Raw genomic sequence first — 24,329 nt, forward strand, 5'->3', positions numbered from 1 at the left:
ATGATCTGGGGCATGTGGAGCATTTAGTCCAGTGCCTGGCACGTAGTGAGCGCCCGATAAATATAAGTTATTAGTGTGACCTAGAGATGAATACCATTATGTTGTCTAAGCCAAACAGAAAACGCCTGCTGGTTGGCTAGTATTTGGAACTGTCTGTACTGATGCACTTCTGCATTATTCGTTCCGTGTCATAATCACCATCGTCATCATCAGGATTTTTAATACGCTTTGTATGGTATTCTTTACTTATGAGGGAACTGAGGCTCGGGGAGTTTTTGAGTGAATTAACCAGATCCACAGAGCTAAGAAGTAGCAGAAACAAACTTACACCCAGGTTCCAGGTCTGGTGCTTGTTGTATATACGCTGTAGCTGACTTCTCTTGCCTGCGGAGCGGGAGCTAGAGCCTCTGAGGGTGGTGCCAGGGAAATTTTGAAAAACTGTATCCCCTTTCACATTTTTAAAATTCACATGTAAAAACTTTTATCATAACTTTAAGTAGAGTGTATTACCAGGCTGACGGTAGGTCACCTACTTGCTTCGAATATATTTTTGTCAAACACAGCCCTAACGCAGCAGGCTCAGCCCATGCAACTACGGAAAATGTCTGTCATAATTCCTAATGGGCAGACTGGACCTCGTTGTTCCAGCCCTCAGCCAAATCTTACCTTGTGTCAGAAAAAGTTAGACTTCATTTTGCGATTTGAATAAATGTGTTAAACGGGTGTCCCTGTGTCCGCTTCCTTGCTTCCCGATCCTAACCCTGAAATAAACAGATGGGTAGGTAAGGAGGTAGATAAGGCCTTGGTAAAATAAGGCCAGCTCCCTTCTCAATGTCCATCCCCTGGGGACTCCCCCCCCCCCACGGGGGCTGCATTCTCCAGTAGTCCCTTTGTTTGGTGGCTTTCACCACCCCCCCCCCCCCCCCCGGCCCAGGGGAGAGCACCAGCGTGCAGTTAGGATGGCTAGGGGTGGGTCTTTCTTTTGGGAAATGTTGAGGAGGGCTATCATGAAAAGAGAGCTGTAGATCCAGAAGGTTCCCAGCACCATCTGTCTTTTCTCGTTTTGGAAAGGACTACCAGGGGCACCTCGGTGGCTCAGTCGGTTAAGCATCTGACTCTTGATTTCGGCTCAGGTCATGATCTCATGGTTTGTGAGTTTGAGCCCTACGTTGGCTCTGTGCTGACAGCATGGAGCCTACTTGGGATTCTCTCTCCCTTCTTTCTGCCCCATCCTGATGGGTGCTTTTTCTTTCTCTCAAAATAAGTAAACTTAAAAAAACTTATTTTTGGAAGGAAGGAAGGAAGAAAAGAAAAAGAAAGAACGAGAAAGAAAGAAGAAAGAAAGAAAGCGAGCAAGTGAGCAGACTGTCTGTGGAAATGAGGTTTTGGAAATTGATTCCTTGAAAGCCAACCGTGTCTGAACACCCTGGGAAGTGCCCGCATTTCCCAGATGTATGCTGGTGGGAAGAACACTAAACCAGGTGCCCCACCAGAGATGCTACCCAGGGTTTTGCTCTGCAAATGTTATACCGCTCACTCCAGAGCTTGTGGGCCTTTGGGACTCTTTTGCTGGAGCTGGAGTCTTCCTCCTGTGGGCTCCCCAGTGACACCTTGGACCCATGCCCCATGTCTCTTCCCAGCTCCCCTTTTCCCAGTGAGATGGCAAGAGCTCACACTGTATACCTCCTTGTTACAGGTAAACTGAGGCCCAGAACAGGAGACTAACTTCATGGCCACACGCCAGTCCACGTACCCCACCAAGAAAGCCACTGGCTTTCCCAGGGGGAGCATCACAAGGCAAAAAAGCCTTGGGTGGGTCAGAAGAGCTGGTCTTCAGAGCTCATCCCCTGCCTCAGTGAAAGTCACTTGCACTCTCTCGTCCTCAGCATCTCTGCTTAAATGGGCTGATGTGGCAGGCATTTGGCCGAGTGTTCACAGGCTTGGAAGCTGGGCACACCACGCTTTGCCATTTACTAGCTGAGTGACCTTAGGCAAGTTCCTTACCTCTCTGTGCCTGTCTCCCCCTCAGGAAACCGGGATAAGGATAGTATCTCCCCCCTGGGCCGGTTGAGAGGGTCAATGAAACAAAGGCTATTTAGTGTCTGGCCCACACAGCATTCTCAGTAAATATTATTGTTGCTGTTATGCTTGTTTTTTGTTCTCCGTAGGAATTGTAGTCAGGAGAAAAAACTGAGTGGAGTGAAGTCCCAGTTGAGGCTTTCCAAGGGCAGGGCTGTGCTAGTGTGTGGTATCGTCTCCTTCCCAGGATGGCAACACGTGCGGAGGGGCGCTTAATATGTGTCACCTGATGACTGACGGGAGCCAGCCCGGAGGCTCTCATTACTGCCCTGGGCCCCTGCCATCTGCTGAGCCTGCGGTTGTCATCTTCCTCTGGCCTTCACCCTCCCGGGAGCATTTCAAGCCTCCGGCCTTGTGCCGGGGTGGGCGGGGGTGGGGGTGGGGGTGGGTGCTGAAGACTGCCCCCTTCTGCTCCCCACGTTTCCCCTCAGCTAATAGCTTTGAGAGTGCCCTGCTTTTGGGGTCCACCTGCCTGGCCCCTCCTGCTGCGGGTTCCTGCGCTCTTTGGGGGTGCTCTTTGGGGGTGCGTGGGGCCACAGACGCTCAGCTGACTCACCCTTCTGTTTCCAAGCTGGCCCGTCTCCATTTCTCATGGGCCTCTCCCAGCAGATATTTCATAAAGAGTCTTGTCCCCACCCCTCCATCCCTTCCCCTTGGGAATTTTGTCATCTTTTCTTACAAACTTTCAGCTGGAAGTCACTCCCTGGCTCTCTTTCCTCAGCCTCAGACACGGAAATAGTGAAACAAAATAAACGCTCCAATTCACCATGGGCTTTTGCTGTTCCAAGGAATCCCTTTGTCAAGCAAAGAATCCTTTTGTAAAGTGAATAATTGCTCACTTTGGATTTCTATCCAGGATTTTTTTTGTTGGGGAACTTTCTCAAGAGTGGGGCCAGGCTCGTTCGTAGGCCTGGGGGGTGGGGAGGCTTCTCACCTCCCTCCCTACCAACTGAAAAAGCTCAGGGTATGGCTTCTAGATCTTCTGATTACCTTTAATCCTTCCGCCGTCTTCCTGTCAGGGCTCTAGCCCGCCAACATCGATCATGCCGCCCGGAAGGTGGTGACGGGTTTGTGTTTCTAGCTCTGTTTTGTTCCTTTGCTTCGCCAGTCGTGTCTCCATGGAAACAGGTGCAGCCTTTGTGTTGCGTTTGCTTGGGGCAAATCGATGCCTAGTGGGGATTTTTCTTTGCTCTCCACCCACCTCCCCAATTTGGCATCAAAGACAGAGGTGGGGGCAGCGCAGGGATTTACCGGGGGACTCTGGTAGCCGGGAGCACCCAGGGTGGGGGAGCTCTCGTCAATCGTCCAGCGGGGACTCCAAGACTTGGAGCCTGGCCTGGCTTCCCTTCGTGGTTGCCGCATCATGAGGCTGTCAGAGGGAGGGGAGCCCGCAGTGGTTTGTAGACACGCAGCCCTCCTGGGCCCTTTTTATTTGCAGGGGCAGCTGCTTGCCACGGCGGCCGGGGGGGGGGGGGGGGGGCGACGGGAGGCTGGGTGGGAAAGGTGACAACAGCACTGATCCTTTGGCAGGACCTGCGGGGCGAGGACTTTGACCTTTGCTGGCCTTGGTGTCTTCTGAGAGCGTGTGAGGTTTTAAACCTCGTTGGTACTTAGACTCCTTTTACCTTAAGGAAACCCCGCATGTGGGTAAACTCTGCTAAATTAGTGTCACATGATTGTTCCATGGTGAAGAGTAAATGCTGTGTTTGATTCAAACCAGTGAGTTACCTGGTTTGCGATGAACCTTCAGAATCAGGAAACTCTCTTTAGACTGAACCTCGTGCTTCTGATCCAGCCCCCCTCCTCCCAAGCTCCCCCACCTCCTGCCCAAGGTATTCTGCATCCCTGGCTGATCACAGTCTAGTAGGTGAACCTTCTGTTCCAGGTCAAAGCCCCAGGGTTGGCCCCAGCAGCCTGGGGCGACAGCAGATCCGCTCTGTGTTCTCAAAACCCTCCCAGAAGTTCATGGGCAGGTGGGCTTCGAAGCAGCAGTGTCCTGCCTGAGCCCTGCCTGCCGTATTTCCCACAGTCACCTCTGGTCACCACTGCTTTGACCAACTCCGTCATCCAATAGACAACACAGTAGGCTTCTAGCAATACTGCACTCGTGCTAACCTTAAGGCAGTCACATCCACTTCTTGATTGAATCAGCAAACTCCAAACTTCATTTTCATATCTAAACTCTACCCAGCTGCTTGTTAAATGCAGCAAAGGTTGTATTTAACCTGGGCTTTGCATTGTCTGAAAGCCTCCCTCGACACCAGACCTGGAGCAAAATTCCCTGAGGAGACTCCTGAGCAAGTTAGAAGATACACTTGCTAGTGGTGGTAAAGGTCAAGTTGTCCAGTCTCCTGCCTGCAGAATGGGTACATGGTGGGGCTACAATTTTCAGGTTTCTGTGCTGGAGAGTGAACTCTCTAATGCCTCTTCAGAGTCAACAAGTTTCTAATGGAATCTAACTTAAATCCCATCTCATTTTGTCCTGGTTTGAGGAAAGATAGAGAACAAAGGGCAAGTATCCTTAATGCTTTACTCAAAGAGCCTTAAATCTCTGCTCAGCCTTGGCCAAACACACCCCATTTTTGAGGGTTGCCTTCTCGCTTTCTCTCCTTCCCGCAGAACAATGCCCGAGTTTGCTGTTGCTAAGACCAGGAGAATAGTAGCTGTCTCATTGGGTTGGTGTGAAAATTAAATGGAGGCTCTGGGAATACACCTCACTGTGCACCTGTCCTGTGGTTCATTTTCAGTCACTCCAGTTGAGCCTGAATACATTTTATTTCCTGCCTACTGTTATGCCACTCAGCCTTCCTGCTTTTTTGCACAGCCTGTCTGGAGTAAAGCCCCTGGGCTAGTGGGACCTCCTCCTCATTGTTCCTGGCCCAGACAGGCCGGGTGGGGCACGTGCAGGCGACCCCTCTGCTGCTCCCGAAGAGATGTGGGTGTGGGGGAGAAAAGCCTTTCTACGCCGAGGTCTTGGATGGCATTGTCCCTGTCCCTGTTTCTCACCCGACCTCTGCTCCCAGTTGGAAACGCTGACGCCTGGTCTCTCTGCAACCTGGATCCGTGCTTTGTCCAAAGCGCAAGGTATGAGCTGCTGCGACCCCTAAACCTCAGGGAGCGAGGGCTTCGGGGGTAGCAGCTTTTTTTCTGGGTGTTACTCTTTCTCCCTTTGAACCCCACATGCCTTAGCAGACTGGTTGAGAGCAAGGAGCGGGGAGCCATGCTCCCTGGGTTCTTGCCCAGCTCTCCCACTGTGCCTCCCTGGGCCTCAGGCTTCTCCATGGCACGTGGGAAGTGCTAAAACAAGTATTTGCTGTAACTAAAAAAATTTGCCTAGTGGAGCTGTTTGATTTAAAATCCCCTCCCCCTTTCTCCTGGTCAGCATAAATATCCATATTGCTTGTCCGCTTTATGCTGCGCACTGACCTAGGTGTTGGGGCGGAAGAGCTGAATGAGACCAGAACAATCCCTGCCCTGCAGGTGGGCACCGGCCTGTTGGGGCCACCGGTCAGCCGCACACTGGTAATTGTGATATGTGACGTGCTGATGGTGCAACAAGAATCTAACAGGCCAAGGCTACATGGGGGTGAGCCAAAGAGTGCCTCTGGGAAGACTTCTTGGAGGAGGAGGACTGCAAACTGAATCCTGAGATAAAGAGTTGCAGTTGATCAGGGTGAGGCTGTTGGGGCCAAGGCATTAAGAGCGCCAGGAAAGGGGCACCTGGGTGGCTCAATTGGTTAAGCGTCTGAAACTTGATTTCTGCTCAGGCCACAATCTCACGGTTTGTGGGTTTGAGCCCCACATCAGGCTCTGTGCTGACGGCGTGGAGCCTGCTTGGGATTCTCTGTCTCCCTCTCTCTCTGCCCTCCCCCACCCCACTTATGCTTGCTCTCTCTCTCTCTCTCAAAATAAATAAATAAACATTAAAAAAAAAAAAAAAGGAGCATCAGGAAATGTGCCAGGATCAGCGGTGGTCAGAGGATGCCGTGGCCCAGGACTGGGACATGCACTGGCTAAATCAGCAGGTCCCTGGAGGGCAGGTCCGCCTGAACTAGGAGGATGGCATCTCCTCTCCAGAACCAGATCTCTGAGTGTGCCCCGGGGTGGGGCTGGGGGGCAGAGACTAAGAGTACCTCAATGTTGACATTCCTTCTCCTCTCCAGCTGATCTCTAGGTTCTGGTGATGTTTTTCCCTACAGCCCCTTCCCCTCCCTTCTTCCTCTTAGATAATGATTTGCTACTCACTTCAGGGGAGCTGGGTGGGGGGGGAGGGGTAGTGTCTTTTAAATAGAAGCCCCCAGAATAATACCCTGAGCCTCTTTGACTTGCTTGGGGTGGGGATGGTTGGGGAATGAGAATTGCCTGTTCCTCAGGAAATTCTGATTCAGTACGGGGCCCCGGACCTTTGTCTTTCACAAGCACCCCCCCACCCTGTGATCCTGTTGCACAGAGGGGCGGGGGGCACAGACCCCCCTGCCTGGTCTCCTTGCAGTTTCTTTATTTTACTTTTACAGGAGGCATTATTGTTGCTTATTTTTAAATCTCTCCTTTTATTCTTCCAATGGGGATCTCTATCATCTTGTTTGGGGCTTTACTACTTTTTAAAAAGATACTGTTAGCTAGTGAAATGGGGGCACAAAGAAGTAGAAGTGGCCCAAGGTCACGGAGAAGCCAACATCTGCCTTATAGAATCCATGGGATCTTCAGCCTGCTCAGAATGTCTCGTCAGGCAGAAGCCTCAGTGCCCAGAGCCCCAGATGTTTGCCGAAGTGGGACAACGGTCTGCTCCTCAGACATTCGCTACCTTTTTATAAGGCAGGGTATCTTCTTGCCTCCCTCCCTTGGGTTCCAGGCCTGTGTCATCACAATTGACATAGGCTAGCAGTCCAGGGACCCAGGGCAGTGGGGGGGGGGGGGGGCACAGGACGAGTCAAGAGGGTCCTTGGCTTCATGCAGGATAGAAATCAAATGCAAGCAGAGTTTACTAAACAGCTTACGTGATAGGGTATAGCAGACGGTGTTGTCTGAAAGACTCAGAAAGGAAAGTTGTCTCTTGGGCTTAGGGGTTTATATTGGAAAGGGGTCCAGGGTACATGTTCCTTCAGGAGTCCGGGATAGGGTCCAATCCAAAGTGAGTGTCAGGTGAACAATAGGTGTTGTTTCATAAATCATCAAAGGGAGGGAGTATTGATGCCAGCGTGGGCCAAGGTTTGTTCGAAACTAATGTCCTGGAACATGTTTGAGATCTGGTTCTTCTTAGATGGTGTCATGTGTCTTGGGGGCATGGGACGAGACTCAGAGAATGATTAACTTCCTCGTTTCCCCCTTGCAGTGGGAACGTAGCTTCTCTGGTTTACCCAGACGCAAGGTGGGATACGGAGCATGCGTAAATGGAGCCTTTCTAAAATGGAGTCCCTTCTGCTTCCCTATCTCACAACCATTGTTCTGCCCACTTTCTTGAAAATCTGTTCTCCTACTAATACCTGCCCATATATCTTGTCTCCAGGAAGTCCTGGGTGGCTTAGCCAGGGAAAAACGAAGCCTGCAAACGGCAAGCAAACCTTCACCATGGCTACACGTGGGTGTGACCACAGCTGTGGTCACCTCTCAGGCCAAGGCAGTGTGTGGGTAGCAGTCTCTGGGGCTGCAGAGGTGGACTGTTTGACTGCCTTTGGGAGGAGCCCTTTCTGCAGGCTTCTGTGGCAACGTATGCTATTGTAATTCTTGTTCTCCACGAAGAAAAGATATTTTCCTCTTGGGTATCCGACCTACAGTAGGTGCCCCTTAGGTATTTTTTGACTGACACTGAATGAATGGGTGCATCGTTAGGAGTCTGTGTGTGAGTGAAACAGATTCAGTTCTCCTGGGACATTTAGAATACCTCCTGGATAATGTGGGGTCACTGAAGAAATGTTCCTCCCAGCCCCTGCCCTTAAGAGCTGATATGATGGAAGGAGGCAGTGAATGGCAAAAGTGACAGGTTGCCCATCCACATGGCCACTAAGTGCTCTCTCCCCTTTTCCAGACCACCAGAACACTTTCAGTGCTAGGGATGGTCTAGAAGAACAGAGATCGATATGGGCTGACGTTTCCAGGGACTGCCTCATGGAAAGGGGAACTTGCACTAGCTCTTGAAAGCTGGACAGGGCTTGTTTAGGAGACGGAGGAGAGGTGCAAATCAGTGTTCTAAAGTGTGGCCTCTGGGGGAGCCTGGGTGGATCAGTTGGTTGATTTCAGCTCAGGTCATGGTCTCGCGTGAGTTCGAGCCCCGTATTGGACTCTGCGCTGACAGTGGAGCTTCCTTGGGATTCTCGGTCTCCCTCTCTCTCTCCCTCTCCCCCCTCTCTCCCTCTCTCTCTGTCTCTCTCTCAAAAATAAAATAAAGTGTGGTCTCTGGACCAGGGGTGTCAGCATCACCTGGGAACTTGCTAGACATGCAAATTTTGGGGCCCCACCCCAGACCTAGGGAACAGGAGCTGTGGGTTAGAGCCCAGCAGCAGCGTGTGTTCAAGAGCCCTGCAGGTGACCCCAATGCTCTCTGAGTGTGGCCACCGCTGATGCAGACAAAGGGAGGAGTCTGATCTTTCCAGGACAGAGGAGCTGGGAAGTGACACAGCATATCGGCATATCGTAGATGAGTCCTTCTGTTGGCAGCACAGAGAGAAGACAGGAGGGGGACAGGAGAGCACTAGGAGACATCAGAGAAGCAGGCATGGGATAAACTTGAGGTTTGCCCCACTTTAAGAGCATTCTTTTCAGGGCGCCTGGGTAGCTCAGTCAGTTAAGTGTCAGACTCTTGACTTCAGCTCAGGTCGTGATCTCATGGTTTGTGATTTCGAGCCCTGCATTGGGTTCTGTGCTGACAGCATGGACCTTGCTTGGGATTCTCTGTCTCCCTCCCTCTCTCTGCCCCTCCCCTGCCTGCTGTCTATTTCTCTCTAAATAAATAAATAAAGCACTCTTTTCTTTAAATGTTTAAAATGACTTGTGCCCTGTCACACTTATATGCTGATCATGGAAAAAATGTAAGAAGGAATGAAAGGTAGGGGCGGGATGCAGAAATCTACCATCCAAGACAACTATCGACAGACAGCGTGTTTCCTGCCACCCGTCCCCCTATGTGTGTTTCCTTGACAGGGCTGAAAGCATACCATATGTATCCATTTGCATCCTGCATTCTTACTTAACAAAATACTGTAAGCATTTCCTCATGTGCTTTCAGGCTGTCTCTTTTATTGTCATAAGAGCCCTGTAAATTGCCCAGAGGCATTGCTGGTAAGGAAGGAGTAACTGAGGCCCAGAGAGAAAAGGAAACTTGGTCCATGAACTTCAGACAGTTAGGGAAGTCCATAGTCACATAGCCTGGGCTCATCAATTCACAAATTATAAGGGGGAAAAAAAAGGGGAGATGACGGGGGAAGGTGTAGATTAAAATAGGCTTAAAGGACAAACAATAGGCAAGACTAAAAGTACAGTGTCCAGGGATGTACATTTGAACAATAAAGAAGTGCACAAAAGTGATTACTGCAAAAGTCACTGTGTGGCATGTGGAGGGGTTATGGAGTGGCTGGCCACGTCTCCTTTCTTTTTTATAAATTTGTTTTTAAGTTTATTTATTTACTTTGAGAGAGAGAGAGAGAGAGAGAGAGAGAGAGAGAGATAATCCCAAGAAGGCTCCACACTGTCAGCACAGAGCCCAACTTGGGGCTGGAACTCATGAACCACAAGATCATGTCCTGAGCGGAAGTCGGACGCTTAACTGACTGAGCCACCCAGGAGTCCCGCCGAGTCTCCTTTCTTGGCACGAATGTAACAAACTTACATTTGTTTAGAGCCGTTTTCTCTTATTTATTTATTTATTTATTTATTTATTTATTTATTTATTTTTTATTTATTTATTTATTTATTTATTTATGGAAAATGTTCAGGGGACAAAGGTGTTGCTCAAGGATCTATGTGGCAGAGCCAGGAGCAGAACCCAGGCTCAGAGGTTCCCCTCAGGTCTCCGTTCCCCATCGTTCCCACACTTTGTGCATTGTCTGCTCACCTGCCTCCCAGCCCCCAGCCTCCATCTGCCGCTTGCTGGAGAAACTACAGATTGATGGTTCATGTTGGTTGACTTTCAGGGCTAGGCCAGAACACGCTTGGGGAGACCGGTGATGGCCCTTGACTGAAATGGGGAAACTCTGAAGGAGATTGGTCATGTTAAGAGTGAAGGTGTAGGGGCTCCTGGGTGGTTTAGTCAGTTAAGTGTCTGACTTCAGCTCAGGTCATGATCTCCCAGTCAATGAGTTCGAGCCCCGTGTCGGGCTCTGTGCTGACAGCTCAGACCCTGGAGCCTGCTTCGGATACTGTTTCTCCCTCTCATTTGCTCCTCCCCTGCTCACGTTCTGTCTCTTTGTCTCTCTCAAAAATAAACATTAAAAAAAATTAAAAAAAAAAAAAAAGAGTGAAGGTGCGTCTGACACCATCTCCCGTCATCCTGTGCGGTGTGTGCTGGGCCGGGGGGTGCCTTGACCAGTCCTGCTGTCTCCGGTTGGTTCAAAGACAGACACCCAAACACCCAATAATGCTTACTTCTCAGAGTCCCTTTCCTTAGCCCGGTCCATCAGTTTCCTTAAAATACTGTTTTTTTCTTTAATAAGCACTTACCGTCCCCCCTCCCCCCATACACGTGGCCCCTCTGCCTCAGGTGTTCTTTTCTTCTCTTTCCTATTGTTTTGGACAAGCCCAAGGAGGCAGTGCCAGGGCCACCACAGGGCACACCTAGGAGAGGGGACAGAAGATGAGCCCTGATGATATGAAGCACACCCTTTCTCCCGGGAGACAAATAGGAGGGCCTTTTCCAAATCTGGGCTTCTGAGGCTAGGGCCCTGCAAGTTTTGAACCTGGGACTTGGGCTTCTAGCTGGACCTCTGCTTCTCTCTGCCCAGACTGGCAAGTTTCATAGAACCAGCTGAGGTTCTGTGAGGACCCCAGTGGGGAGGGGTCCCAGGGCTCACCCCAGCCCTGCCTACTCAGGAGAAGGGGTCTCTGCATTTACCCACCCTTCCCGGAAGGATGTGGAATTGGTCCTCTGTCGGGGATCAGCTGCCCACAGTCCTTGGTCTTTCCCAGATAATTGTAACAAAGGGCTCCAGGGCTTTTCACACTGCTAAGGAGGAAGGCTCCCCTTTCGGTTCTAGAATAGCACTGATAGAACTTCCTGAAATGTTGGAAATGTTCTAAAATATGTACTGCTCAATACCATGGCCATTGGCCTCGGTGGCTGTTGAACACTTGCAATGTGGTCTGTGAGGAACTGAATTTTATTTTATTTATTTATTTATTTTTAATTAAAAAAAATTTAATGTTTATTTGTTTTTGAGAGAGAGACAGAGACAGAGCATGAACGGGGGAGGGTCAGAGAGAAGGGGAGACACAGAATCCGAAGCAGGCTCCAGGCTCTGAGCTGTCAGCACAGAGTCCAATGCGGGGCTCGAACCCACAGACCTCGAGATCATGATCTGAGCTGGAGTCGGACACTTAACCGACTGAGCCACCAGGTGCCCAGAGGAACTGAATTTTAAGTTTTATTTCATTTTAATTAATTGTAATTTAAATGTACATGTCATATGGGACTAGTGGCTACCTTCTTGGACAGTTCTAGAAGGAATGGGTCTCTGAGAAGTCCACAGTGGCCACGTCGAGATGTTTCAGAAGTGCCTGCCGCCCTCTTTCCTACAAGCCCACGTACACACATTACACATTTCAGCAAGGCCCTGGATACAATGTCCTTTTATAACAAAGGCCACTGTTTGAATATTCTTATCTCGAATGAGGTGGAGCAGCCACGGACCACAAATGTGCCCCCACGCACGGCTTCCCTTTGTCCTTGCACAATTGAAGGCAAGCGGGGTAAGACGGGGTAAGACCTCAGGAAACCGTGCACCTGAGACGTCCCAATCCAGCAGACAAGCCTGCTGTTGCGCCCTGGCATAGGGTCTTGCCGTTCCCAGCTCCTAGCCTTCAGGAGGAATGAGTACAGTACCAGTTGATGCCTGGTAGCTCGCCGACCCGAACGCTTGTGTGAATGAGGCCTGGTCACCGGGGTGATCCGCCCACACTGGCAGTTTTGATCTTACTTCCTTTTGAACAGCTTGGCCCTCAAGTAGAAAGGATTTTTCCTTTCTGTAAGAAGGTGGAGGCTGGGGGCAGTTTTGGGTTTCTCGGCTTTATATATGTGTGTGTGTATATATATGTGTGTGTGTATATATATATATATACACATATATCCATATATATATCCATATATATATATATATATATATATATAAGTTTATTTATTCTGAGAGAGAGAGTGAGCAGGGAGGGGCAGAGAGAGAGGGAGAGGGAGAGGATCCCAAGCAGGCTTCACACTGCCAGTGCAGAGCCTGATGGGGCGTTCAGACTCCCGAACTGTGGGATCGTGACCTGAGCCGAAACCAAGAGCCAGACACTTAACCGACTGAGCCACCCAGGCACCCCTATATGTACATATTTTTGAGCAGGATGGGTGGTGGCACGGATGTTTACCAGATGAGTCGGTTCTCTTACCCCCTGTCCCCTGCCTCCCATTTTCCCAGTGTCCAGCGCCCAGGAGCGCCCTGTAATGTTTGCTGAATGCATGAATGAGTGATTTCCCCCTGCCAGAGCACCCTGTAAGACAGACCTCTTCTTATCCTCCTCTGTCTTAGGCTCCTTCTGTCTTTTCTTCCTCTGCTCCTGCAGTACAGACAAGCCACCTCCCCTCCCTGCTCCCTTTCTGTCCCAGGCTCTCAGTCGCGTGCTTCATTTTCCAGCACGCTAACCTTTTCCAATAGCTGTTTCCCAGTGTGTCATAACCCACCTATTCCGAATGTTCCGGAACGTATCCCTGCACTGCCATCTCCCCGCGGCCCCATGGCATGTGTGACTCTGCAGGACCACGTGAGCAGTCCTCATCAACAGGGGTGTCATTGTCCCCTGGCCCACTCCATGCAGATGGGGACAGAGTCCCTCTGTGCCGGCAGGATTTCCTGTGCGCTGGTTGCCCTGTGTTCGAAAAGAGCCCGAGTGGCGCCCCCTTCTGTCTGGTGATTCTGCCACCTCCTCCTACCTGGCTTCCTTAGGTCTTTACTTTGTGTTGTGGTAAAATCTGTATAACATAAACTTTACCATTTTAACCACTTCTAAGGGGCAGTTCGGTGGCATTAAGTACGTTCACGCTGGTATACGATCATCACCACCGTCCACTTCCAGAACTTGGTCATCATCCCCAACAGAAACTGGGTGCCTCAAACCATAACTTCATTCCCCCATTCCCTCGGCCGCCAGTAACCTCTGTCCTAATTTCTGTCTCGGAATTTCTCTATTCTAGGTAGCTCGTAGAAGTAGGATCATACAGCATTTGTCCTTTTGTGTCTGGCTTTTAGCATGTTTCCAAGGTCCGTCCGTGTTGTAGCATGTATTGCAATTTCCTTCCTTTTTATGGCAGAATAATGTTCCACTGTTCCATATGTATACACTATAATTTGTTTATCCATTCATCTGTGGATGGACTCTTGGGTCATTTCTACCTTTGGGATATTGTGAATAATGTTCTTAAGAACATGGGTGTGTACGAATATCTGTTTGAATCACCGCTTTCAGTTCTTTGGGGTGTATACCTTCGGAGTGGAATTTCTAGAACATATGTTAGTTTTGGGTTCAACTTTTGAAGGAACTACCAAAGTGTTTTCCAGCGCAGCAGCATTTTACATTCCCACCACCAGTGCACTTTATTACTATTATTTTTAATTCTTAATTTTAAAGTACAGAGCTAATACGTGTTTGTTGAAAAACTTCAAAGGATGCAGGGAGGCGGGAAGTAAACAGCAGAAGATCCCCCCTGGTGCAACCCCACCTCTACTATAACTGCAACTTAGTAGCTGGGGTGTCTGCACCTCCTGTGCAGGTCTAGATACACAAGTACACACTCAAGACACCTGCGTGCAAACAGTGGGTATGCACGTGGCCCAGTAACTTGGCTTTCTCGTGTCATTCCTTGTTGGCCCCTGAACGTCTCGGCTGCATGCTTTCCCGTGTTGGGGGTGTATCCTGTGTTATTTATTGGTTAGTGGGTATTGAGAGACAAGTGGGGGGCTTTCCCCTCTTTGCTCTAGCAAACTGCCCTGAGCTTACTGCTTTGCACACGTGGGCCACAATCTCACCAGATCACAGCCTATGTGGGAAAAATGTGAGCAGAGCTTGGTACTGGGGAGGCCATGTGGCCCGGAACCACCTTCCCCACCAGTGGCCGCTTTTCCCAAATTGCTCTCCTCTCCCAGGGCAGCTAAGCTAAACTGAGCTGTGGGCCTCTTTGTGAAGGCGGGCCACCCACCTCAGCCAAGAGACAGCCTTGGCCGGGCACACCCTCCCCTCTGGGAATTCCCAGAGTCAAGTAACTTAGAGCTGGATGGAGAGGTGAGCAGTGGGCTGGAGAGACGGAGAGAGGGAAAGAGTCTGGGCTCTGGTGCGGAGGGGGGTAGGGCGGGGGTTTCTTTTAGGGGCACGGAGAAGGTGCTTGTGAGGCTGGCAAGGCATCCAGTGCTCTGACACACTAGGAAAGACCCAGTTTAGGCCTGGCAAGAGTCCACCTTTTAAGCCAAGGACCAGCCTGTCTTTTGCCAGCACCTTTTTCTGCAAAGCCCCAGGCAGCTGGTGGGAGAGTACAAAGCGGCCTGGAAAATCCATAAACTGCATAATCAGCCCCTGCATCTTGGCCGCTTGACTCTGTTTATTGCTTCCTGTCCCCGAAAGCCCTTTACAAACAGAGCGGCTTTGAGGGGGGTGAGCTGGACCTGGTGGGTGGCCTGCCCCTGCCAGCGGGGGCCCTAAACAAGCCCATTCCCTTGTACTGCGCCCCCCAGAGGATGAGAGCTAGGGGACTGTCTGAGGGTGTGAGAAGACACCCCCCAAAGGAGGACGAGCCCCCAGAGAGCTGTTTACTTTGTAATTGACAAAGGACAAGGATCCCATTTCTACCAATTTCCTTGAAGGCCTGGAGGTGAAGCTTTAATGAGGTGCAGGAGGGGAGCAGGTGAAAACCTTAGCCTCTGACTGACCCCTGCTAGGTGGCGGTGGGGGGAGCAGGGGCCCATTCCCAGGGATCTAGGGACAGCCCTGGTTCCAAGGGCTTAGGCGACTTGCTCAAAACCTGTTCTATTCTTGTTGTATTACTTTTTTTGAAACAGGTTTTCCCCTGCTGACTTCTTCCTTCCCTCCCTTTCCTCCCCCAACTTCATCCTCCCTCCCCCAGGATTAACTAATTCACTTTACATCCCTTCCCACCACTGCCCGTGGCCAGGATGTGACTCTCTCAGGGGAGAGCTGCCACCCTGAAAAAGTTGGTCTAGACACTGCTGGGGTGCCTGTGAGGGCTGTTTGCTGTACTTCCCTTGCCTCTGGGTGACGTGGTGACACCTGCTTGGTGGGAGGCGGGATGGTAGGCAGGCTTCCCAGAGCTGGGGCAGCCCCTCCCAGCCAGATGTGTTAGAGCCATCCCTCTGGAAGACCTGGGGCTCCCACCCCCTGAGGGGGTGATTGGAGGCCTGAGTTCCCACCCCCCTCTGCTGCCTTGTTATTTCCTTCCTTTACTTGGCTTCCCTGGATGGTTGACTACAACGCCCTGATTTAAAAAGCAGTGAAGGGGAGCCTGGGTGGCTCAGTCGGTTAAGTATCTGACCCTTGATCTCAGTTCGGGTCATGATCTCATGGTTTCATGAGATTGAGCCCTGCGTTGGGCTCTGCGCTGACAGTGCGGAGGTTGCTTGGGATTCTCTCTCTCTCTCCCTCTCTCTCTTCCCCTGCCCCGCTCGCTCGCATGACACAGTCTCTCAAAATAAATAAAAAATAAATAAACGTACAAAAAAAAAAAAAAAAAGACCGTGGAGATGGCTTGGCCTGCCTCCTCTGTGTGGACCGGCCGTGGGTTTGCTTGTGCTTTTCCTCCGGGGGCTTGTCTATACAGACTTCCACGTGGGACCTGTGTGTGTCTGAGCCTGCTTTTCTCGTTGTGCAATTCCGAGCCAGCCCCACCCTTCCAGCTCCTTCCTGAAAGTGAAATGTTACAGTCCTTGCTCAAGAACAAAAGCCCCAAGTTCAGCCCTGCATGTTAATGATTTTCAAGTGTGGCCACTTCCTCCTGTGGGGCGTGCAGCGGATTGTTGAGGACAGCCCAGACCCTGACCGGGAGGTCGCGCAGCGGGTGGGAGAGGGAGCCTGGCGCTGTCCCCTCCGGGCCTGGGGCTGCTGTAGCAGAGGAGGCATGTGGCAGGACTGGCTCAGCTCTCAGCTCGGCTGCACCCACTTCGTTTCTATTTCCCTGCTCTGGGGCCTACTCCACGCAGGGCTTCTGCTCCTGCTCCGGGATACCTGGAGGGGGGTAGGGAACCGTTGCCAGGCTGACTGGAGCCTCAGTTTCCCTGTTTGCCCCATGCAGAGGTCAGAGGTCCTCTGACTGTGCAATACAGTGAGAGTGCGCTAAGTGGTCGGGAGTGTGGGCTTTGGGGAAGAATCCTGACTCACCACTTCCTGGCTATGAGACCTCAGGCGAGTTAATTCCTCTGTACCTCAGTTTCCTCATCTACAAAATAACCTACTTCCTGCCTTGGAGGATTGTTTCGAGGATTCTGTGTAGGTGAAGTGCCTCACACAGTGGCAGGGTGAGGCCCTACTGGAGCGTCCATGCCCAGCCTAGAGCCCGGCTGAATGGAAAGGGCTGTGGACTCTTTCTCCAGCATTATAAACTGTGAAGTGCAGAGCACATGTAAAGCACGGTCATTTGGGGCAGTCAGCACGTTCAGAGTGAGAGAATGATCTATTTCGGTACCTTTAAATGAGTAGAATCAGCAGACCCTAGCAGTGATTCCCAGATGTTTCCCACTGTAGAAGTTGGGTTTTCATTCTTGCCTTTTTTTTTTTTTTTAATTTGAGAGAGAGAGAGAGAGAGAGAGAGAGAGAGAAAGCACAAGGAGGGGAGAGGGGCAGAGGGACAGAGAGAGAAGATCCCAAGCAGGCTCCACCCTGTCAGCACAGAGCCCAATGTGGGGTGCGAACCCACGACCCCAAGATCATGACCTGAGCTGAAATCAAGAGTCGGGCACGCAACCGACTGAGCCACCCAGGTGCGCCTCATTCTTGCCTTTCTTGTTTGTCCTTCCCGTTGGTTAATTTTGTGAGAACACATACAGGTTCACCATATGCAAAGGTGGCACAAAGCTGAATTCACCCTGTGTCTGTGGGCTGTGGGCCTGATAATCCCCACAACTCCACTGTTAAAGATGCATAGACCTTGAAGGACGAATCAATCATATGTTTGCTGCTAGTAAGCAATGTTTGAGCACTAGCTGGATACACTGTATTTTAACTGGTGATTATCAAGGAACTCCGGGGACTGAGGAATGCCCAGCTGCTTTTCAAAGGTCCCAGCAATCGTTGGGTGCTTCCCAGGCTGTTGCCTCACACCCCTTAGGTCTGGATATCTTGCGGCCCACTTCCCATGGCTGGGGCCATTCTGGCCATACCCTCTATCTGACCCAGCCACCATTCTGTGGTGGGAGGAAGGCGTGCAGGGTCCGCACATCCCAGGCCGGGTGCTTCCCTTTGAGAAACAGAGCGGGTGCGAGTTTGGGCTTGTGGTATGACTTGGCAGGGCCTTTGTTTGCTGACTGTTGACTAAGCCCAGGTGTGCAGACCCAGTGTTTACAGAGTCCTGGTTGGCTCAGGCTGGAATGAAGAAAGTCGATACTCAGGGGAGGGGGAAGTGTTATGGATAATCCAAAAGCCATTTGTTTAGGGCCTGGAGCCAGAGATAAGGTATTTTTGCAGATCTCCCTAAATCAATCAGACTGGAACTCTTTTTAATGTGTGCCTACAGTATACGTTGGAGGCTATGGGGAATGAACAGTCCATAAAATTCAGTTCATACACCTGTGGACCATCTGGGGACTTAGGGCGGACACAGAGGATGTCAGAGGAGACAGAGGTCTGGAGATCATTTAATCCTCCCTGCCCATTTTTCTGGGAAAATGGAGGGAAGCTGGAGGCCCAGGAGGTAAAATGACTTGCCTGAGGTCACTTAGCTGGTTATTGATGGAGCTAAAACTAGAATCAAAGGTTTCATACTGCATCAGGAGGTAGTGGTCCTCGCGCTTTACTGGGCACCAGAATCATTGGGAGAGCTTGTTAAAATTCAGATTCCAAGACCATGCCCCCAGAGATTCTGATTTTAGTAGTGGGAAATTCCTCACCCTGATTTTAGGGGAATATGTGTTCTTAGCAAACACCTTGGGGGAGTCTGATGCAGTCTCACCACCCTCTGGGGACACACTTTTTTTTTTTTAATGTTTATTTTTGAGAGAGAGAGAGAGAGCACGAGCAGAGTGGGGGAGGGCAGAGAGAGAGGGAGACACAGAATCTGAAGCAGATTCCAGGCTCTGAGTGGTCAGCACAGAGCCTGACGTAGGGCTCGAACCCACGAACTGTGAGATCATGACCCAAGCCAAAGTCAGATGCTTAACCGACTGAGCCACCCAGGTGCCCCAGGGATATGCTGCTTTAATGCAAGGAGTAATTGCTTCTGAGACTGATAGGGAGGCACGATTATGCTTCCCAAAGAGTGGGTGGTAAGCAGTAGGGCAAACAGGCAGAGATGCAAACAGCTCAGGAGATGAGAGCATGGGGGTTACTCTCCCAGGCTTTAAAACTCTCGCAGGTAACTAGGGTGTCAGGAGACTTGGCGGGCACACTGGCCTTTGCCATGTAAGGCCATGCAGGTTGGAGGTGGCACAGCCCTGGACAACCTCTAGGTCACACATGACTCCGGAAGGTGGCTCTGATAATGGTAGAGGGCGATGATTTACAGTTCTGGATGATCGTGAGGATTAACTGACCCCATGCACGGGCAACATTGCCCGCACTCAGTAAATGGCAGGTTCTCTGACGATGCATAACTGCTGGGGGTGGGGGCAAGGGTGGGTTTCTGCTTAGTGTCATTATGGAATGGACTTCTGCTGAGGATTTCGTACGAGGAAAGGGGTCTGGTTCTGTATCTAAGAAAGGGTGCCAGTCCTTCCAGCCCTAGGGTACTGGGATCCAGCCACCTCCTTCTGTAGAGACACCATCATGGTTTGTAACTAGTACAGTGGTGCCTTTCTCTGGCCCCAGTTCACCCCTACCCCACCCCTGTCCTTGCATCCCTGGGAGATTTCAATGATGGGAAAGGTCGACTGAATAGGGACTGTTTCTGTCTCTAGCGGTGGAGACTGAGACCCCTACAGGCAAAGAAGGCTGGTTATGGGACACCCAAGAGTTCCTGCCCCCTTGCTCTGACTTTCATATTTGAGGGCCAGGGCTCCCAGCCCCAGCTGGCCTGAGGCCCTTCCCTGCACTCCATTCCAGGAGCTGGTCCTACAAGCAAGTGGGAAGGCAGTGCCTTGGCCAGGGTGCATCGCTTCCTGGTTCTGGCCAGTTCTGCTGCAGGTCAGGTCGGCCTGACCTCACCTTTGCTGCACCAGACGCTGTAAAAAAAAAATTCTGGGCACAGATGGGGACGAGAGAAAGGGCCTGGGGGCTCCCCTGGTCCTGCTGTCAGCTTAGTGAAGGGAGCGGCTGGCGTGGTGGGCTGCAAGACGGATGGAGGGCAGTGTTAGTGCAGTTAGTGTGTGGGGAGGAGAGTGTGGCTGTAATTTTAAAAACACAGCTTCAGAGTAAGGTGAAGGGAGGAACGGATTGAGTACCTAGGCTGGCTGGGAGTGTTCGGGAAAGATCTAATGAGGGTTGTCTGTGTCCCATGGCTGTATGAGTGAACGGGTTTGGGTGAGCCGGTGTGCATAGCACACGCAGACATATGGGCTGTTTTGTAATTACTAGCGTGTGCACCACCGGGGGAGAGAGCACTGGCCCAGGAGTCTGGGTTCAGATCGCAGGCTCTGTGACCTTTGGCAACGGGCACCATCTGGAAGTGACAACATTGAGATTTCTTTCTGCCTTCCCAACCTGGCCTCTCTAGAGGGCATGTGTGGGCACATGGCTGTCTGGAGGCGAGGCCGTGTGGGTGAGTAAAGGCCTCAGGTGGGGAGGGGATGCCCGACAGCTGGCTACTGGGTGCCCCAGGCTGTGGAAGGGGTGCTCTGCACAGATGAAGAAGGGGCCAAGGCAAGGAGAGGGGAGCAGCCTGCGGTCGGGAAAGTAGCTGGCCTGCTAAGTGGCTCTAAACAATCCCATCTGCTGTCTGGGCTGGCCCTTCTTGCTGGGGTGGAATTTCTGATGATGTCTTGGCTGCCAGAGGGGGAGGGCTACGGCCCTCCCAGCCACAGCTGCTGCCTGTTCTTTTGAAGCTCAGGGCCAACCACCCCCTCCCCAAGCCTCTGCTCCCCGGCCCTGAGCCTGCATTCCTCAGCTGCCAGAGGCGGCACTTCTGAGAAGGCCACTCAGCCTGTATGCCTGTGCTCCTGCTGCCCCGGGTAGGGAGCCCCTACTGGAGAGCCAGGCCCCCAGGAGGAGTGGGAGGGCCTGGGCGACCCAGGCCCTGGTATATTCCAGTCACTTCTCCCCCTAGGAAACACAGCAGAGTACGGACAGGCGTGGGGCTGTTGGCCCAGCTCCCCACTCCACTCAGGGGCCACAGAGCCCCTCAGCCCGAGGTCCTGAAGGCCCCTGAGGGGAGGCCTTTGTGCTGTACGCTGTCCCTTCGGGGCTGGATTCAAGATCCTAACTCCAGGCTTGACTCCTGGGCCAGGCTCTAGACTCAGCCCCTGAGAACTGTGTGGCCTTAGAGCCTTACTAACATCCGCCCCGGGCTGAGAGCATCTGTGTGGAGCCTGTGTGTGCCCATGGCATGAATCCCCCTCAGAGGGGAACCCATCCTCAGAGGAACAGGCGTCCTGTTCTACAGGTGAGGAAACTCACTCAGGGAAGTCCACTCACCCAAGCAGTGGTGATCAGAATGTAAGCTGAGGTTGGCTTGGAGCTAAATCTCCCCTTTTAACCTCCGTGCTCTACAGTCTTTTACCCCCGACTCCGCGCCATTCAAAAACCAGCTTGTGGGGACGCCTGGGTGGCTCAGTCAGTTAAACGTCCGACTCTTGATTTTGGCTCAGGTCACGGTCTCACAGTTCGTGAGATAGAGCCCCGTGTCGGGCTCAGCACCCGACATTCTCTCTCAAAATAAATAAATAAACTTAAAAAAAATCTAAGTTAACTTAAAAAAAAAGAAGAAAGAAAGAAAGAAACAGCAACCTGCGGTTTCCCCTCTGCAAGGAGCTTCCTGGCCAGACCCGACCCTGTTCTGCCCCAGCAGATCCCCCACGCCGTGGTCTAACCTCTGAAATAGCTGTGGCCTGGGCCTCCACCTTGCTCGTGGGCCTTCATTCTGCCCTGTGAGGCCACCAGGAGGCGCGCGGGTCCCTGAGCACGAAGGGGCGCAGTGGGAGGAGTGGCGCCCGGTTCCCACTGAGGCACGACTACAGGAGATCTGCTGAAATAGTAGAGGCGGGAAGGATGGAGCTGGATTCTAAGGATTACAAAAGTTCTAGAGTCCTGGAGGCTCTGGGGTTTGCTTTTTTCATACGCTTTTCTTCTGTCACCATTCAGTTTTTGTTTTGCTTTGTTTTAATTTGTTTTTTTAACGTTTATTCATTTTTGAGAGAGAGAGAGACAGACAGAGCATGAGCAGGGGAGGGGCAGAGAGAGGGGGAGACACAGAATCCGAAGAGGCTCCAGGCTCCGAGCTGACAGCACAGAGCCCAATGCGGGGCCTGAACTCATGGACCGTGAGATCATGACCGGAGCCTAAGACGGACACCCAGCCGGCTGAGCCACCCAGGTGCCCCTGTTTTGTTTTAATTAGAGAGACAGTATAAGGTGGAGGTTAAGAAGAGCATGGACTCTGGGGCCAGACAGTTTGGACTCGGATTTTGGCTCCATCACTGACTGTGTGACCCCACGTAAGTTATTTGAACTCTCTGGGCCTTAGTTTCCTTATCTGTAAAGTGGGTATAATAATTGCTTTACTTTGAGGCTCAGATGAGATAATGCATGCCAAGTGCTTAGAAAGTAGATGGCACACAGTTAACATTCAGACATTTGCTATAATTATTATTAAAAAGTAATTCACGTCCATTGTAAATAATATACATATGCAAAAGGAAAATTAAAAAAAATCACTGTAATGCTGTCACTTTGCTATTCTTTATAGGTTATTATTTTATTTTTATGTTTTTATTTTTTAGAGAGAGAGAGAAAGACAAGCAGGGGAGAAAGAGAGAGAGAGAGAGAAAGAGAGAGAGAGAGAGAGAGAGAGAGAGAATCCCAAGCAGGCTCCACACTCTGCATGGAGCCCAACGCGGGGCTCGATCCCACAACCTTGTGATCACGACCTGAGCTGAAATCAAGAGTCAGACGCTCAACCGACTGAGCCACCCAGGTGCCTCTGCTTATTTTACTTTTAAATTAATGAATGTGAATCAAAACTTAAAAGATATACAAAGATTTACAGAGACGAGTTTTCCTGGTCTGTCTCTTCTGACCTAATCCTTCCCAGTGGAAACCTATGGAGTCAGTTTCTCACGAATCCTTTCCGAGTGTCTTCTCCATACACACTGACATACACGTGCCATAACGCACTATAGTACGTCCTGTACGCACTGTGTTCGGCCTTGTATTGCTCCCCTGAATGATGGGTCTTGAGCATAGAGACATAAAGAGATGCCTCATTTTTGTTTACTCTTGTATAGTATTCCATTATACATATTATATGAATTCCATAGAAGTGGGGTTCATGGTCAGTGGATGGGTGCACAGTGTATGTTAGTGGGGGGAGGGAATGGGGGCAGGAGTTGGCATTCTGTTCCCAGAACCCTCCTCTGCCCACCCTGAGCACCCCTCCCTAATCTTGGTTCCTTGAGCTGGATTCCCTGGGCATGCTCAGATACTAAATTGTCTGGCATCATTGACTGACTACCTGTCCCCAGGGGCCCAGAGACATCTGTGACTGTCTAGACTTGAGAGCTCAGCCCCAGACCACACAGGCCCTGCCTACGGAGGGGCCTTCAGCCTGACCGCCTGAAGGAGAGGCCCAGGGAGGGGCCGCTGGCCCGTCTCTCCCAAGGCGCTGGATCTGGGCCAGCATGAGCTCATGTCTGGAGCCAGCTCAGCTTTACTACCTTGCACCTGAGCTGCCAGTGGCTCCCTTCTCCCAGTTTGGGCCACGGACTCGGTCCCAGGTACACATACATTGGTGCCAGCCCTGAGGGGCAGGCCTACGGCCCCTGGGTAGGGCAGTGGGGAGTAGCACCCGCCCTGTCCACTGAGGTTTGATCTCCTCCCAGTCTCCTGGGCTGAGTGTCTTGGCTAAGCTGGTACAATTTGTTGATGGGGAGAGGGATTGTTGTAGAAATCGGTTTTAAGCAGCTCAGGTAGAAGTGGAAAACAGTTGGTCGCCCGGCCAACACCCTTGGTGGGGTGCGGAAAAGGGTTTTGTAAGGAAACTGCCACGGTTCTGTCTGTCCTTCAGGATGAGGCTTTGCCTGCAAACTTCCCCTTCCTCTTCTCTTGCTCCCCCAACACAGGCACCAGTCACCCCCAGCCTCTTGAAGGGCAACTCTGCCTGGTTAGGACTCAATTCAGTCCGCTGAGTTCTTGCCATGTGCCCAGCTCTAGCAATACAGAGGAGTGGTTGAGCTGGATGGATTTACAGTGCTGGCTCCGGAGTCAGACCTCCTGGGCTGAAATGTCAGCTTGGCTGTGTGACCTTAACAAGTTACTCGACTCTTCTGTGCTTCATTTTTCTATCTGTAAAGTAGAAATCGCAGTGACATAGGCACCTTGCAAGGCGCAAAGAGCGGGTGAAAAGAGCTAACATGCATAAGGCACAGGGAGTATGGCTGACTTGTAAAGAAGCAGGCAACAGTGTTATGTTACCATTATCCTACCAAGATGCGCCAAACAAGTGACATGTCCCTCGTGCCTGAGGAGCTTCATCTTGGGCCTTTTCAGCTGGAATGCAGAAGTGGTTTCCTGGTGGTGCCGTTCACACAGCCAAGCCCTGTATTTGGGCCTCAGGAACAGAGATGAACGATGGTGTCCTTAGGACTGAGGCTCCAAGGCAGATGCTTCCATAGGGGAGGGACCTTTTTAACTTCGTTGGAAACCTCTTGCCCTAGTCCTTACTGTGTATAGTTCCTGTTGGCCACAGACCTGGCCATGGGAGT

General features: G+C 51.3%; 1 protein-coding gene across 3 annotated transcripts in view; it reads left to right on the forward strand.

The window, feature by feature from the left end:
• Nucleotides 1-24,329, forward strand: part of CUEDC1 (CUE domain containing 1) — an 83,458-nt gene that overhangs the window by 30,870 nt on the left and 28,259 nt on the right. For 2 of the 3 annotated variants that reach the window (XM_053212741.1, XM_053212740.1), the window contains exon 2: nt 22,352-22,543. The exons of the other annotated variant lie outside the window; for it this stretch is intronic. The gene's annotated coding sequence lies outside the window, so the exon portion shown is untranslated. The remainder of the gene's footprint in view (nt 1-22,351; nt 22,544-24,329) is intronic. 3 annotated transcript variants of the gene reach the window in all.

Source organism: Acinonyx jubatus, chromosome E1 (assembly GCF_027475565.1).
Source record: "Acinonyx jubatus isolate Ajub_Pintada_27869175 chromosome E1, VMU_Ajub_asm_v1.0, whole genome shotgun sequence".
In the NCBI taxonomy this organism is placed as follows: domain Eukaryota; kingdom Metazoa; phylum Chordata; class Mammalia; order Carnivora; family Felidae; genus Acinonyx; species Acinonyx jubatus.